Genomic DNA, 15265 nt, shown 5'->3' on the forward strand with positions numbered 1-15265 from the left:
CTTTAGAGAATAATACAAGCGCATAGATATTTTAACTTATATCTATTCTATGACACTAAAAACTAAAAAGATTTTATAACTTAGACAATAAAAGTTTCTAAGACACGTTCAGATAGCATTAAATAAGAAAAAGAACGGGCCAATAACTCAAACTAAAAGACGGGGAACTTCGTGAAACAATAACCTCGCCCATAATTCATGTTTTCATTTCGTTGTGTCGAATATTGCTTTAGTTTACGGCCAGAGTTCCCGTAATGAGCACGTATGTTGTCTGGTTGTGTACATCCTGTCAAATTAAATTTTCAAAATAAGAAAGCTGATGGAAACCAATAGTTATTTGTATTACAAGTGGGCAAAGTTATTCTTTAACCGCTCGTGCTAATATTGATACCCGAGCAAGCGAAAGATTCCAATATTGAACCACAAGCGTAGCGAGTGGTTCGAAAAATGGAATCTTGAGCGTTGCGAGGGTTTCAAAGCACGAGGGTTAAACAAAATTTTTCACCACACCAACCCGAAGCAAATATTAAAAGTAAAATATCAAACTAAATCATCATTTAAAAGTAAATTCTACCAGCAAACATAAGAAAACAACTCAAAATTTGCATTGGATTACTTTGCCTCACAAGTGAATGCAACTTTGCTATCACTTTTTGAAGTGCAAAGTAAGCCTTTCCGAGCTGGTGTGGTGAAAATATATTTTCTTACTCGCTTCATTTATAAATTTGAAACTGGGCGTCATAAAATCGAGCAGCCGCGTTGTTATTTCCATATCGAACAATATGATTGTCGAATTCCGGTATTGATTACCGGGTAGCGTGCCATTGAGAATTATTGTTTACGCCCGGGCCCGGGCACGGCAAAAAGTTGCTCCGAAAGATATCGACTTCTGGAAGCAATTAAGATAAAACCCTGATGGTGGAACTACGTTGACATTATTGGCTATAGCGTAGATGGCTACACGCACATGGGTGTGTATTGTAGAAAATAATGTAGTGCAGCGATTTGTTCGATCCGTGACATATTCAATTTTTGTACCTATCCGTATAATAGGTAATTGTTGGCAAATTGAGTTAATATCTAAGTATAGTTCAATAAAAAGTGCATATAATGTATCTAAACAAACCATGTTTACCTTAATTACTTCTTAATCGCGCTCTTTTTAAGAAAAATCATGTTTTAAAATATCAACAGTTTCGATACTAAACGTTTTATTTAAATCAATTTCTAGTTAAAATAGATGTACATACCTATACTTAGTTAATTATACTAATTTTGCCCAAACAAAATATAGCTGGTCAAGCAAATCTTGTCAGTAAAAAAAGGCGCGAAATTCAAATTTTCTATGGGACGATAACCCATCGCGCCTACATTTTTCAAATTTGCCGCGTTTTTCTACTGACAAGATCTGCTTGACCAAGTATATAATATGTATAGTTAATTAATTATGCTCTGGTCACGCTAATTCTGCCCAAACTTAGCGTGTACTATTTAACAGTGTACGTATACTTACTTAACAGTAAGAATGCATACGTATCCCTTTAAGCTCCATACTTAGTTTTGGGCTGCTGTAATACTATTTTGGTAAAGACCCAGCCAAAGTTGAAGAATCTGGGACGTCGCCAGTAGTCGTAAAAAACCGGGCAAGTGCGAGTCGGACTCGCGCACGAAGGGTTCCGTACCATAAAGCAAAAAATAAAAAAATGCAAAAAGAAAACGGTCACCCAGCCAAGTACTGACCACGCCCGACGTTGCTTAACTTTGGTCAAAAATCACGTTTGCTGTATGGGGGCCCCACTTAAATCTTTATTTTATTCTGTTGTTAGTATTTGTTGTTATAGCGGCAACTGAAATACATCATCTGTGAAAATTTCAACTGTCTAGCTATCACGGTTCGTGAGATAATACAGCCTGGTGACAGACAGACGGACGGACGGACGGACGGACAGCGAAGTCTTAGTAATAGGGTCCCGTTTTACCCTTTGGAACCCTAAAAAGGACTCTCTTTATTAAGGTTGCCGATTACAGGAATGATCGTGTAAGGGTCGTGTCCGGGCGGAATCCCGATACGTAATTAAAGGACACTGGCTTAATTGACAACCCTCGGCTTTCCTCGATCTCTATCACACGTTTTTATTTAATTTATACTCAGTCTATATTCACAGTCGCATTTTGCGCATTTGTAATCTATTTTGTTTATCATCGGTCATAGATTAGATTAAATTAGTATTCACTTGCCTTTGTATAGGCCACATAACTGCTGGATACGTGCCTCGAACATTGAACGAGATGGCTAGTTCTATAGGACTATAGAGCACTATAGCATGGAAGACACCTTTTAGTCCGGGAGCCGGCTGCATGAAACAAACCTCATCAAAAAATAGAATATACCTACCCTGTAGAGGTACCTGACATTTAGTAGATTCCAACGCACTTGGTCGGCCTAGGCTTAACCTGGCAGATTTTGTACAAATGGCAAAAACGTTGGACAAAAATTCATCAAAAAAAACCTCATCGAAAAATAGAATGAAACGTATGGTAGGATACCTGACCTTGAGGACAGTAAAAAAAAGTGGTCGGCCTCACTTTAGCCTGGCAGTTTTTGCAGTCCGACCAGATTTATTGGGTCACGTGAGAGCTACAATTTACCTCATCGAAAAATAGAATGAAACAAACGGATTATAATAGCTAAAATAAGCCTGTCGACGTATGTCTTGGTCGGCCTCACCTTAACCTGGCAGTTTTTGCAGTCCGACCAGATTTATAAAAAAAACATCAAAAAAATTTTATCGAAAAATCGTATGAAACTTGTATGGTAAGATAGCTGCCTTTGAGGACAGTAAAAAAAAAGTGGTCGGCCAAATCTTTTGTTGGCAGGTTCCTGTGTCCGACCAATTTTGTGGTACCACGTGAGAGCTACAATTTACCTCAACGAAAAATAGAATGAAACAAACGGATTATAATACCTAAAATAAACCTGTTGACGTATGGCTTGGTCGGCCTCACCGTAGCCTGGCAGCTTTTGCAGTCCGACCAAATTTGTGATACCACGTGACAGCTAGAATAGGACCACAAATGCTGTATTCCATACGCATCATGACTTTGTGTACCTATCTGATGGGCGGGCGTATATGAAACGCCTTCTTGTACGTGCAGGTGATCCAGGTATACACCAAAGCTTAGTTTTCAATCGAACACTTGTAATATAAGAGGAAAAACTGCACGTGATCCTTCCAAAATTTAAATAAATGGTAAAATGTTCCTCCACGATGTTCTCAACGGGCATCTAGACTGCGTTGGATTGCTGTCACAGTTAGGGCTCCGCGCTCCCACGCGCCGAACTCGTCACACCACACTATTCCATATTCCCTGTCATCGTACCAATTATGGCCAAAATTCTATTCTATTAAATTCTGAGTAGAATCGCACGTACCTATAATAAATCGTTCCAAAACATTGACCCTTTCTTCTCCTCCAGACGTGTTTTCAAATCACAAATTGCAAAGCAACTTTCCTGGTAGTCACGCACTATCACACCCACTTACACACATACAAAACACACACGTATAAATTACAGGAAGTTCTGTTATTGGCTATGCTATAAGTTCTCATGTTTTTTGTATATTATTTAATGTAAACGCTGTTGAACTTCTCAATAAATATAAATAAATAAAAATACACAAGATAACCTCACATATATTAAGTGATTATCTTATTGTTATTTCTTCGACTCGCAAAGGCGTTATGTGTCCTTCAAACCATTTGATCTTAAGCCCCCTGCATACTATGCTCGTGAATCGCGGGCGAAGCCGCGAACGCGAGTGTGGAGTCGATTTTCGCAGACAGCGAAATCGACTCCACACTTCGCGTTCGCGGCTTCGCCCGCGATTCACGCGCATAGTCTGGAGGGGGCTTTATACATTTCATCTCTTAATGTCCAGCCACAATGTGTTGCATCAAATTTGATGCAAGTGGATTCTGCCGCACACTGCCACATTGAATTTATGAAAGCCGCCCGTAACAAGCCATACGTCAACAGGGTTATTTTAGCTATTATAATCCGTTTGTTTCATTCTATTTCTCGATGTGGTAAATTGTAACTCTCACGTGGTACCACAAAATTGGTCGGAGACAGGAACCTGCCAACACAGGATTTGGCCGACCATTTTCTTTTACTGTCCTCAAAGGCAGCTATCGTACCATACAAGTTTCATACGATTTTTCGATATAAATTTTTTGATGATTTTTTCATAAATTTGGTCGGACTGCAAAAACTGCCAGGTTAAGGTAAGGCCGACCAAGACATACGTCAACAGGCTTATTTTAGCTATTATAATCCGTTTGTTTCATACTATTTTTCGATGAGGTAAATTGTAGCTCTCACGTGGTACCACAAAATTGGTCGGACAGAGGAACCTGCCAACACAGGATTTGGCCGACCACTTTTTTTTTACTGTCCTCAAAGGCAGCTATCGTACCATACAAGTTTCATACGAGTTTTCGATAAAAAAAAATTGATGATTTTTTTATAAATTTGGTCGGACTGCAAAAACTGCCAGGTTAAGGTGAGGCCGACCAAGACATACGTCAACAGGCTTATTTTAGCTATTATAATCCGTTTGTTTCATTCTATTTTTCGATGAGGTAAATTGTAGATCTTACGTGGTACCACAAAATTGGTCGGACACAGGAACCTGCCAACACAGGATTTGGCCGACCACTTTTTTTTTACTGTCCTCAAAGGCAGCTATCGTACCATACAAGTTTCATACGATTTTTCGATAAAAAAATTTTGATGATTTTTTTATAAATCTGGTCGGACTGCAAAAACTGCCAGGATAAGGTGAGGCCGACCAAGACATACGTCAACAGGCTTATTTAAGCTATTATAATCCGTTTGTTTAATTCTATTTTTCGATGAGGTAAATTGTAGCTCTCACGTAGTACCACAAAATTGGTCGGACACAGGAACCTGCAAACACAGGATTTGGCCGACCATTTTTTTATTACTGTCCTCAAAGGCAGCTATCGTACCATACAAGTTTCATACGATTTTTCGATAAAAAACTTTTGATGATTTTTTCATAAATTTGGTCGGACTGCAAAAACTGCCAGGTTAAGGTGAGGCCGACCAAGACATACGTCAACAGGCTTATTTTAGCTATTATAATCCGTTTGTTTCATTCTATTTTTCGATGAGGTAAATTGTAGCTCTCACGTGGTACCACAAAATTGGTCGGACACAGGAACCTGCAAACACAGGATTTGGCCGACCATTTTTTTTTTACTGTCCTCAAAGGCAGCTATCGTACCATACAAGTTTCATACGATTTATCGATAAAAAATTTTTGATGATTTTTTTATAAATCTGGTCGGACTGCAAAAACTGCCAGGTTAAGGTGAGGCCGACCAAGACATACGTCAACAGGCTTATTTAAGCTATTATAATCCGTTTGTTTCATTCTATTTTTCGATGAGGTAAATTGTAGCTCTCACGTGGTACCACAAAATTGGTCGGACACAGGAACCTGCAAACACAGGATTTGGCCGACCATTTTTTTATTACTGTCCTCAAAGGCAGCTATCGTACCATACAAGTTTCACACGATTTTTCGATAAAACATTTTTGATGATTTTTTTATAAATTTGGCCGGACTGCAAAATCTGCCAGGTTAAGGTGAGGCCGACCAAGACATACGTCAACAGGCTTATTTAAGCTATTATAATCCGTTTGTTTCATTCTATTTTTCGATGAGGTAAATTGTAGCTCTCACGTGGTACCACAAAATTGGTCGGACACAGGAACCTGCAAACACAGGATTTGGCCGACCATTTTGTTTATTACTGTCCTCAAAGGCAGCTATCGTACCATACAAGTTTCATACGATTTATCGATAAAAATTTTTTGATGATTTTTTTATAAATCTGGTCGGACTGCAAAAACTGCCAGGTTAAGGTGAGGCCGACCAAGACATACGTCAACAGGCTTATTTTAGCTATTATAATCCGTTTGTTTCATTCTATTTTTCGATGAGGTAAATTGTAGCTCTCACGTGGTACCACAAAATTGGTCGGACACAGGAACCTGCAAACACAGGATTTGGCCGACCATTTTTTTATTACTGTCCTCAAAGGCAGCTATCGTACCATACAAGTTTCACACGATTTTTCGATAAAACATTTTTGATGATTTTTTTATAAATTTGGCCGGACTGCAAAATCTGCCAGGTTAAGGTGAGGCCGACCAAGACATACGTCAACAGGCTTATTTAAGCTATTATAATCCGTTTGTTTCATTCTATTTTTCGATGAGGTAAATTGTAGCTCTCACGTGGTACCACAAAATTGGTCGGACACAGGAACCTGCAAACACAGGATTTGGCCGACCATTTTGTTTTTTACTGTCCTCAAAGGCAGCTATCGTACCATACAAGTTTCATACGATTTATCGATAAAAAATTTTTGATGATTTTTTTATAAATCTGGTCGGACTGAAAAAACTGCCAGGTTAAGGTGAGGCCGACCAAGACATACGTCAACAGGCTTATTTTAGCTATTATAATCCGTTTGTTTCATTCTATTTTTCGATGCGGTAAATTGTAGCTCTCACGTGACCCAATAAATCTGGTCGGACTGCAAAAACTGCCAGGCTAAGGTGAGGCCGACCACTTTTTTTTTACTGTCCTCAAGGTCAGGTATCCTACCATACAAGTTTCATTATATTTTTCGATGAGGTTTTTTTGATGAATTTTTGTCCAACGTTTTTGCCATTTGTACAAAATCTGCCAGGTTAAGCCTAGGCCGACCAAGTGCGTTGGAATCTACTAAATGTCAGGTACCTCTACAGGGTAGGTATATTCTATTTTTTGATGAGGTTTGTTTCATGCAGCCGGCTCCCGGACTATTTTCAAAATAGAATTTTTTCGAAGATACGGGTTGATGTTTGGTCGCGGAATAGTAATAACTGGGTCAAAACCACGCATAAAATACCGTCTTATATGTTCCCCAAAGTTAAAGATAAAGGAGCCTAATTTCTGGTTGAGATGAAGGAGCCTAAGTTCCATGATTTAGAAAAACAACTTTTTGAGATTAGTCTTTCAGGCTAATTCGAATGTACAGTGAGATCAGAATGATATTTTAATCATGTTATTTAGTGGTAGCAAAGAGAATAGATAGTATAAAGGGCTATTGCCAAAGTAAATTTTGTAGTCACGGTACATTTATTGCCATCTATCGACACACGATTAAAACTTAAAATAAAATTGAAAATGTATAAATTAATCAAAATATGTTTACAGATAAATGATTTTTAATTTTTATTGTTCCATACTGACCCATGTTCTTTCACTGATATGTGTTAAAATTGTTAAATATCAGACGGTGTCGTCAACGCCATCTAGCCGAGAATAGGCCAAAGGTGTGTGCGCCATCTATTCGAGAATGACTTTTTCTTGATTTCCGAGGCACGTTTTTTTCTTAGACTTTATTTATCTTATACGGAGTTATATTTATCTCTGGTGGTAGTACGGACAAGTACGAGTGAAATGCAGGATAATTAAATTAGGCGGCCTAGCATAGTTAAGTTGCGTTCTCGCGAGCGAGTCCATACTTAAAGTCACGCTTGATGTACGAGAACGCAACTCATACTAACAGGTCAGTAGATATAGCAAATAAAGATTGTGATTTTGATTTCTGAATTCAGTGTAAGCCAGGGTGACTGCTATAGTTATTGACCAGTATATAGTAATTGGCCATTCCTTACAAATCAGAAATAAAACCGGGCAAGTGCGAGTCGGACTCGCGCACGAAGGGTTCCGTACCATAATGCAAAAAAAAGCAAAAAGAAAACGGTCACCCATCCAAGTACTGACCCCTCCCGACGTTGCTTAACTTTGGTCAAAAATCACGTTTGTTGTATGGGAGCCCCATTTAAATCTTTATTTTATTCTGTTTTTAGTATTTGTTGTTATAGCGGCAACAGAAATACATCATCTGTGAAAATTTCAACTGTCTAGCTATCACGGTTCGTGAGATACAGCCTGGTGACAGACGGACGGACGGACGGACGGACGGACGGACGGACGGACGGACGGACAGCGAAGTCTTAGCAATAGGGTCCCGTTTTACCCTTTGGGTACGGAACCCTAACAAGCGAATTGAAACCTTATTATTAAGAGTAGCCAATAACCATAGCAGCCACGCTTCGTTCGAATTGGCCTGTACTGATCCCATCGAGAGACAAGCGCATGCCGCAGATTAAACAATACATTTTCGCTCGAATTTTTGATTGATAACTCTATTTCCAGTTACACCGCCGCCGCCGTTCAGGATCAGCAGCTTCAATATCAAACGCTTCAACTCCAAACAAGACTCCCGATAAAACTTTGCTGTCCCGCAAAATTTCCACAGCGATACCCAAGGACGTTGCAAATAAATGATAAATTATTGAAGTTTCCAGATTCTATACAGTTCATTATCTCGCCTTTGTATTATTTATAAGGGAAACATCGGAGTTGTGTGAAATTATGTGCGATGGGAGTTGGATTATTTTGTTTGACGTACAACACGTCCTTTCACTTACAGGTTTGTGCAAAATAAATTGTTGTCAATGGTGTACCTAGTTTATTTTCTGAAATTATGATTTGTATAGGTAGCTTCACACGGAATAGCTATTTAAGCTATAGCTGTTACTTACCTAGGGTAAAGGCACCAGTAGGTAGTCAGGCTTTTCAAGAACTTCTATGTTCAAGATCGTCTAATTTGCCCACAGGTTAGGTAGGTACCTAAATTGTTGCTTAACTCAAGATTTTGTAATAATATTAAAAGTTATACGGCGCGCGGGAAAATAATTAGAGATTTACTAGAATTACTAGATATAAATAGTAAAGATATGTGACATTCCACGGCAAAAAAAACCTTATGGCGGCTGGCGCTTACGCTATTATTAACGCTCCAATATTTAGCCGGGGCAATGGTACCTTTTGTCGAGGAACATCACATATATTTACTATTTATATCTAGTGAATATCTAATTCATTTCCCGAATCGCGCCGATAGTTTCGTTAATGATATTTTTAAACGGCCTTTTATTTTATTTTTCAAGTGATTCTAGAATTTTATGAACTTTTTGTAAAAAATCGAGCCCATTGCTGAATCCCAAGCTAATTCAAATCTTATTTGTCACTTCACCATAAAACCATTATAAACCTTATCATACCTACTTTGCTTGACATCCTATTCGGCGAATCCCTGAAAGTAGCGAAGCGCAAACAAAACTCAAAGGCGCAAAGACAATACTAACATATCACAAAGTAGAGAAGCGCAAAGTAAGAGCATTTGCTTGCCAAGTACCAGCGGCGCAAACACCAGGAGAGCAGGAACGTGAACATACCGCTAAGAACATAATAAGTACCTAAATATCAACAAGGGATTACGAACTCTTAATCGTCTACTTAAAGTAGGTTATACCTTGAAATGGTGAGGCGTCGAAAGAAAAGCCAGATGCTCACATTTATTCTCAGTCGGAATGCCGCTGTACTGTGATATGCTAAGCAAAAGGTAAGTAAACAAATTGGAAGAGAAACATTATAAGACCAGAATGTTTGGAATGGAAATATTTGAATAAGCCAAATTTTACTTCAGAAGAATGATTGTGTAACAGGTGTTGCAACATTTATTATTAGTGGAGTGTTGTGGTTTTTTACCCAGGAACACGAGTGTTCTGAACGAAACCCGGCATTGAATTATCATTGAATTGAATTGAATCAAATCAAATCCAATGTTTTTTTTTGTTTTGCCGATGTCAAAAAATTGTTGTTACATATACCTACTTAAACCATTTTTATTTTTTCCCACGCAAATAAGTACCAAATTTTTTTGAGACTGCCAATAAGTAATAGGCAGACTTTTTTATTTAAGCCTTTATAAGGCAGAGGGAATATATTTCCCACCTGATTTTAAACTTTATTTCAAAATGATAGAGTTCAATTTTGCATAATTCCTGACACCTATAAAGGGTTAATCTTTTGATGCAATAGGTTTCACGTAAATCACGAATACTTTAATATGCATTTTTAACTGCAACGGCCCCTAGCTATATACATACATATTTTTCTATACGTACCTATTGTTCCTTGAATACACAATAAAGATGAATTCTTCGAAATGTAATATCTGGAATAAACTAGTTTTGAACGCATTTCAACCAAGGAATTTAGGAAATCGGGATTAAACTAAAGTGAGGGTATGTTGACAATAACCTACACACTGCATAAATATCTGCGCACTAGACTTAAGTGACACTGTTATTTGTAACAAATTGGTATCATACTTGACGTTAAACTCCTCCCTGGCATCGGATAATTAGCTCATCGAGCGTGTCCGCCGCGAAAACTGCTCTGCTCAACTTGACTCTGACTTGAACATTAGTTCGAACTAAGAGCCGAGGTGAATAAACAAGCGTATTTGGAATTGAAACTATGTGTTGCAATTTGTAGTCGATGTGGATGATGCATAGACTAGGAATCTTCTAGACCGAGTTTAGAGCAATTATTTCATGCAACCGATGATGCCAAAAATGCGGGGGTGCGCGGGACGGTGCCGTGATTGGTCAATTCAAAGACACGGACGTCACACAAAGACACTTTCGACTCGAACATGGAGTAATACTACCGTATGCGTGGCAGAGGGGGTAGGGCGACTATGCTCAGTCTGGAGGATGTTTTGTCTGTGGGATAATGTGGATCTAATACTAGCGCACCTATATAAAGTATACTGCCATAGTAAGTCAAAAACGTTCATAAAAACGAGCGTCTTTCCGTCTTTTCGTTTTAGTAGTTGTAGTTAAAATAGTTAAGTGTCTGCATGTTACTAGGTTTACATTTTAATACCACTTATGTTCTCGGTGAGATATGTTTAAGGAAACAGCATAATCTGTATTGTACTAGTTACGTATATTCTATCCATATTGTTCTTCACTTGCATGCTTCTGTTCTATCTCCTTGTAATAAAATAAAAATAAAATAAAAATAAAAATAAAATAAAATATAATAATTAGTACTACTTACAATAGCCCAGTCTCATTGTCCACCCAAACTTCAATCCATAGACCGGTATACTATTCACTTTTGCTACAATAGTCCCAATGCCTGCTGAGACCGGTTCATGGGTGTCTATTGTTGCACCTGTGAACGGGTTCCAGCAGGCGTTCTACATGACATTAAAGCTCTCCAAGGGGCCTCTACGTGTTGGATCTGTGTCCCCACGCAAGCCTATCAAAAAACCGGGATTATAGGCCCGTGATATCCAAGGAGATACAAATTATAGTACTACCTCGCACAACGTATCAGCATTGCGATACAGCGGGGAAATGCCGCCAGCATCCTTGGTACAATGACTCAGGGGCCTATTTTAGATTTAAGCTAGTTATTAATTTCATTTAATAATTAGTTAATGATTTAACTAAGTACGTTTTACTACGGCTTTCATCATACAGGCTTTAAAGACATAGCCGGTTTGAACAAGTCTGTAAAGGTCCAGAGACAAAATTATGCTTTAAAGACTCATTTATTTTTTTTATTTTTTTTATTATAGGTGAGTACTCGCCCAAACTGTAAAGCTCACCTTATATTAGCTATTTAGCTATATATGACTTTTATGACACCAATTTCAGCGTTCTATCACAAAAAACATACTTAACAGCTTTTGTAATGTCTATCGTCACTTTATTCAAATACACTAGATACTTCATAACGGCTGGGCTCTTGAGTTGAGTGTATTTACGATCCTCTAATTTGTTAGCATCCCGAAACATTTTCCAGCGGCATCAAGTTTTATAAACAGCCAGACTCTGTAAATTCTTGCTTGTTTCTTAGAATTCGGCGAAACTTCGCCCGCGATTTATTCATGACTTGGCCAAATATTTGATTGATTACTGTGTCTAAAGCAATCAGGCCTTCGATAAACTTGCAGACCACTTCATTTAGCGAAAAAGACCCTTGTTTAAATCCGAGCGGAAAGTGATGTGGCTGTTTTTGCTTACAAGTAGGTACAAAGTAGATTATTCCAAATATTCTGAAAACTCTATTTGCGTTGCGCGTTCATTCTAGCTCATAGGCACGTATTAGAGACTCTAATCCGTCCTTTATGTGATTCCTAAAGAAAATGTGTTCATTCTTAAGCAATAGTTACCCTCCAATTGCATGAATTTATACGTCTTATTTTCCTCCCTGTCCTACTTGTGTTTAACACCCTATATGGGAACTAATAATTTTCAAGATTGATTCTTGATCAGTGAGAAGTGCACTGGGGTTCATCTCGAACGCGTGCTTCCCTCGGGTAAGTGCATAGACTAACAAGGGATAAGTACTTATCCGCCGTGGGAGCCTAGTGGATCACTTCACTATCATACTTGTACCATCGCCTGAGCATACTTAAGCGAGAAATTCATCGATGGATCTTCATGCAATGGTCGTTTTGTTAAAACGCTCTTCTAACTACACGCTACGTGTCAAAATATAATATCCTATTCCTTGCTTTAAGATATCGTATTTATAATTCACATATACCTACACATTTTCCTATAAATCCTCTTAATACTAATACAGTAGGTACAAACCATGCATTCAACCTTTAAGGTTGAATTTAGGCGACACAACGGCGTGGCTCCGTTTAATTGTCTGGTCTTGTGTCATATTCGGCAATTTGCCCCAAAACCTCCGAAACACGACACCCTTCGGCCAGAAGTCGGCGCATTCGATGGTCCCCTACAGCGGATTTTCATGATTGCAAGGGTATTTGTTGCAATTTGCGATATCGTCTTCGATTAAGTAAATCATTGATTTGTCGTTTCGATCGTTCAGTATAACGACGGATTGTAAAGATGAATCGTACCTTGTATTTGAAGCCCGGTTCGTTATCCGCCATTTGAGCGCGACAGCCTGTATGAAATTTTAAGACCTACTCCGGTCTACGTACTTTTAAATACAGTCTTAGTTACTGTGTCAGCAGTTTAAGTGCCTTTAGTATCCATCTTAGGTATGAAATAGCTAAAGTTAAGCAGTGTTCGCGTACTTTATTGAGCCTGCTCCCTTAAGGCTCAACTTTTACGGCTTAATTTTGTTTTCTCTAACCTGAAGCTTTTTACATTTTTTATAATATCCCCTATAGATATCGCGGGCCATCCTCTGGGAGCAGATGTGTACTGTAATAAAAATATTTCATCATTTTTACGCTCGGAAGGTGTTGAAGGAAAAAATGTCTGTCATAAATTTCACATTAGGCCGTTCGCTCACTGGGGTAGGTAATCGTCGAGCCATCGGTCACTTTGGTATTTGTGCGATAGAAGTTATATTCTAGAACTCCTTGTTAGGATGCTTTATGGCTTAATTTCAGAGTAAAATACGTCCTAGGTCATAAGACTATTAATTTGGACGAGATTAACGACCTCGGTGCATCTAAATAAAACTTTTGTAATTTAAATCAAGTGAATCGTCGCGTTCTTCGTGTGGATGTGCGACATAAGCAAAAACGCGAAATCCGTAAATTATATGTAGTACCTTCGGCCATCAGGAAGCTAACAATATTGGAAATCTCGATCAGTATCATCGTCAAATATTTCAACAAAGGTAGGCATTCAAATTCTTGGCCTCCGGTTTTCACCACAAGTTGTTGAATACTGTGTACAGCGTCACGTTAATATAGAAATGTTCCTGTCTGCCTTTACAATGAAACGCTTATCGTAGCGTACAACGTCAATGTGAGCTTTGGCAATATTGAAATCTTATCTTAATCTTATCTTATCTTATCTCAACACAGAAAGTAAGTACTTATACTACGTATCTTTAGGTATTTAAATAAAAGTAAATAAACAATTTGTACATTTTCGGGTAGTTATAACATTTATTGGTTAACCAACCAAATACAAAACCACCTGGATCAGTCGCTGAACGACCTGCCGTTAACCTACATTATATGATACCAGTACCGTACCAGTCCTGATTGTTTCAACACGAGTCGAGTTTTGTACTTTTGGTGGGGGCTTTTCACATTTATTTTCGCGCAGTGGGATCATTAATAGCGTGTAAAAATACGCAAGTAAGGTATAATGGACTGATTGATTAGTATGGATTTTAATTAACATGGATTTCTGCAAAGTAACGCTTGATTCTATTAATCGTTAGAAAACGCGTCAGTGTTATGTAGGAATTAGGTTGGCTTCCAGATTAAATACTTTTATATGAAAGCTTTAAAGTCAACGAAGTATTTTGTTATATAACATTCTGGCGTACTTTAACGAACCGATAACTTTTATTATTACGTGCTAAACAGCACTTAACTGGAGTTTATTAGTTTTAATTAGTTTCCTTATGAACTTCCCGCAACAGTGTGGCAATTTCACGCGCGTCTTTAACGCCTGATTATTTTAAAAGGGATAACCGTCTGTATCCAATTTTTTTGATAATATGTTAATTAATCATTTGACCCATATCTTACATGATTAATCCACCGATATTTAAACTAAATACTAACGTACTTAGGTAATACTACTAATTAATACCTCACTTAAACATACTTTATTTATATATGAGAGTTCATACCGTGATATGACTATCTGCTTGTACAAGTAACTTAGATCCGTCCGTAATCAAGGTTGAGATATTTGTACTACAAAAAGGGATTGGCTTAAATTTCTTCATAGCATAACCAGCAAAAAGTACTAAAACCAAAATTTGGGTTTAACAGTTTGGTTGGGACAGATATGGTCCACTAACGACATTTTAATATTATGAGTTCTTTTATTGAGATTGTTACCTATCCGTAATTTATTGTGTTATGAAATCTTATATAACTCAACGGAATACAAAAACTTTTCTACTTTGTACACCGACATGAACAATTTCTGATTTTTGACGATAACATTTTACATAATATATTGTCCAGTATTGTAAATACAGATGTCAATAATAATAAAAACGTTGGCCACGTTGGACCATTGTAATAATATGGTATGTCCCACAAAAATATATATATATATTTATTTCAGTATGGAACTATTTATTTTGAAAAAAAAAAACATTCTTTTCCTATGCTTTTTTCACTGACAACTGATTGGCACAATAATCCTACTCTTTTAAGGCTTCTTCTTATCTTTATCTGATCAATGCTCGTCTAGTTTAGGCACTGAGCAGGTACTCATAAAATACTATCCAATATAAATCAAAAAGTAGTAACCTATCCAATTGGGTACATAAGTTAAAATTACATG

Source organism: Cydia fagiglandana, chromosome 8, assembly GCF_963556715.1.
Source record: "Cydia fagiglandana chromosome 8, ilCydFagi1.1, whole genome shotgun sequence".
Lineage (NCBI taxonomy): Eukaryota > Metazoa > Arthropoda > Insecta > Lepidoptera > Tortricidae > Cydia > Cydia fagiglandana.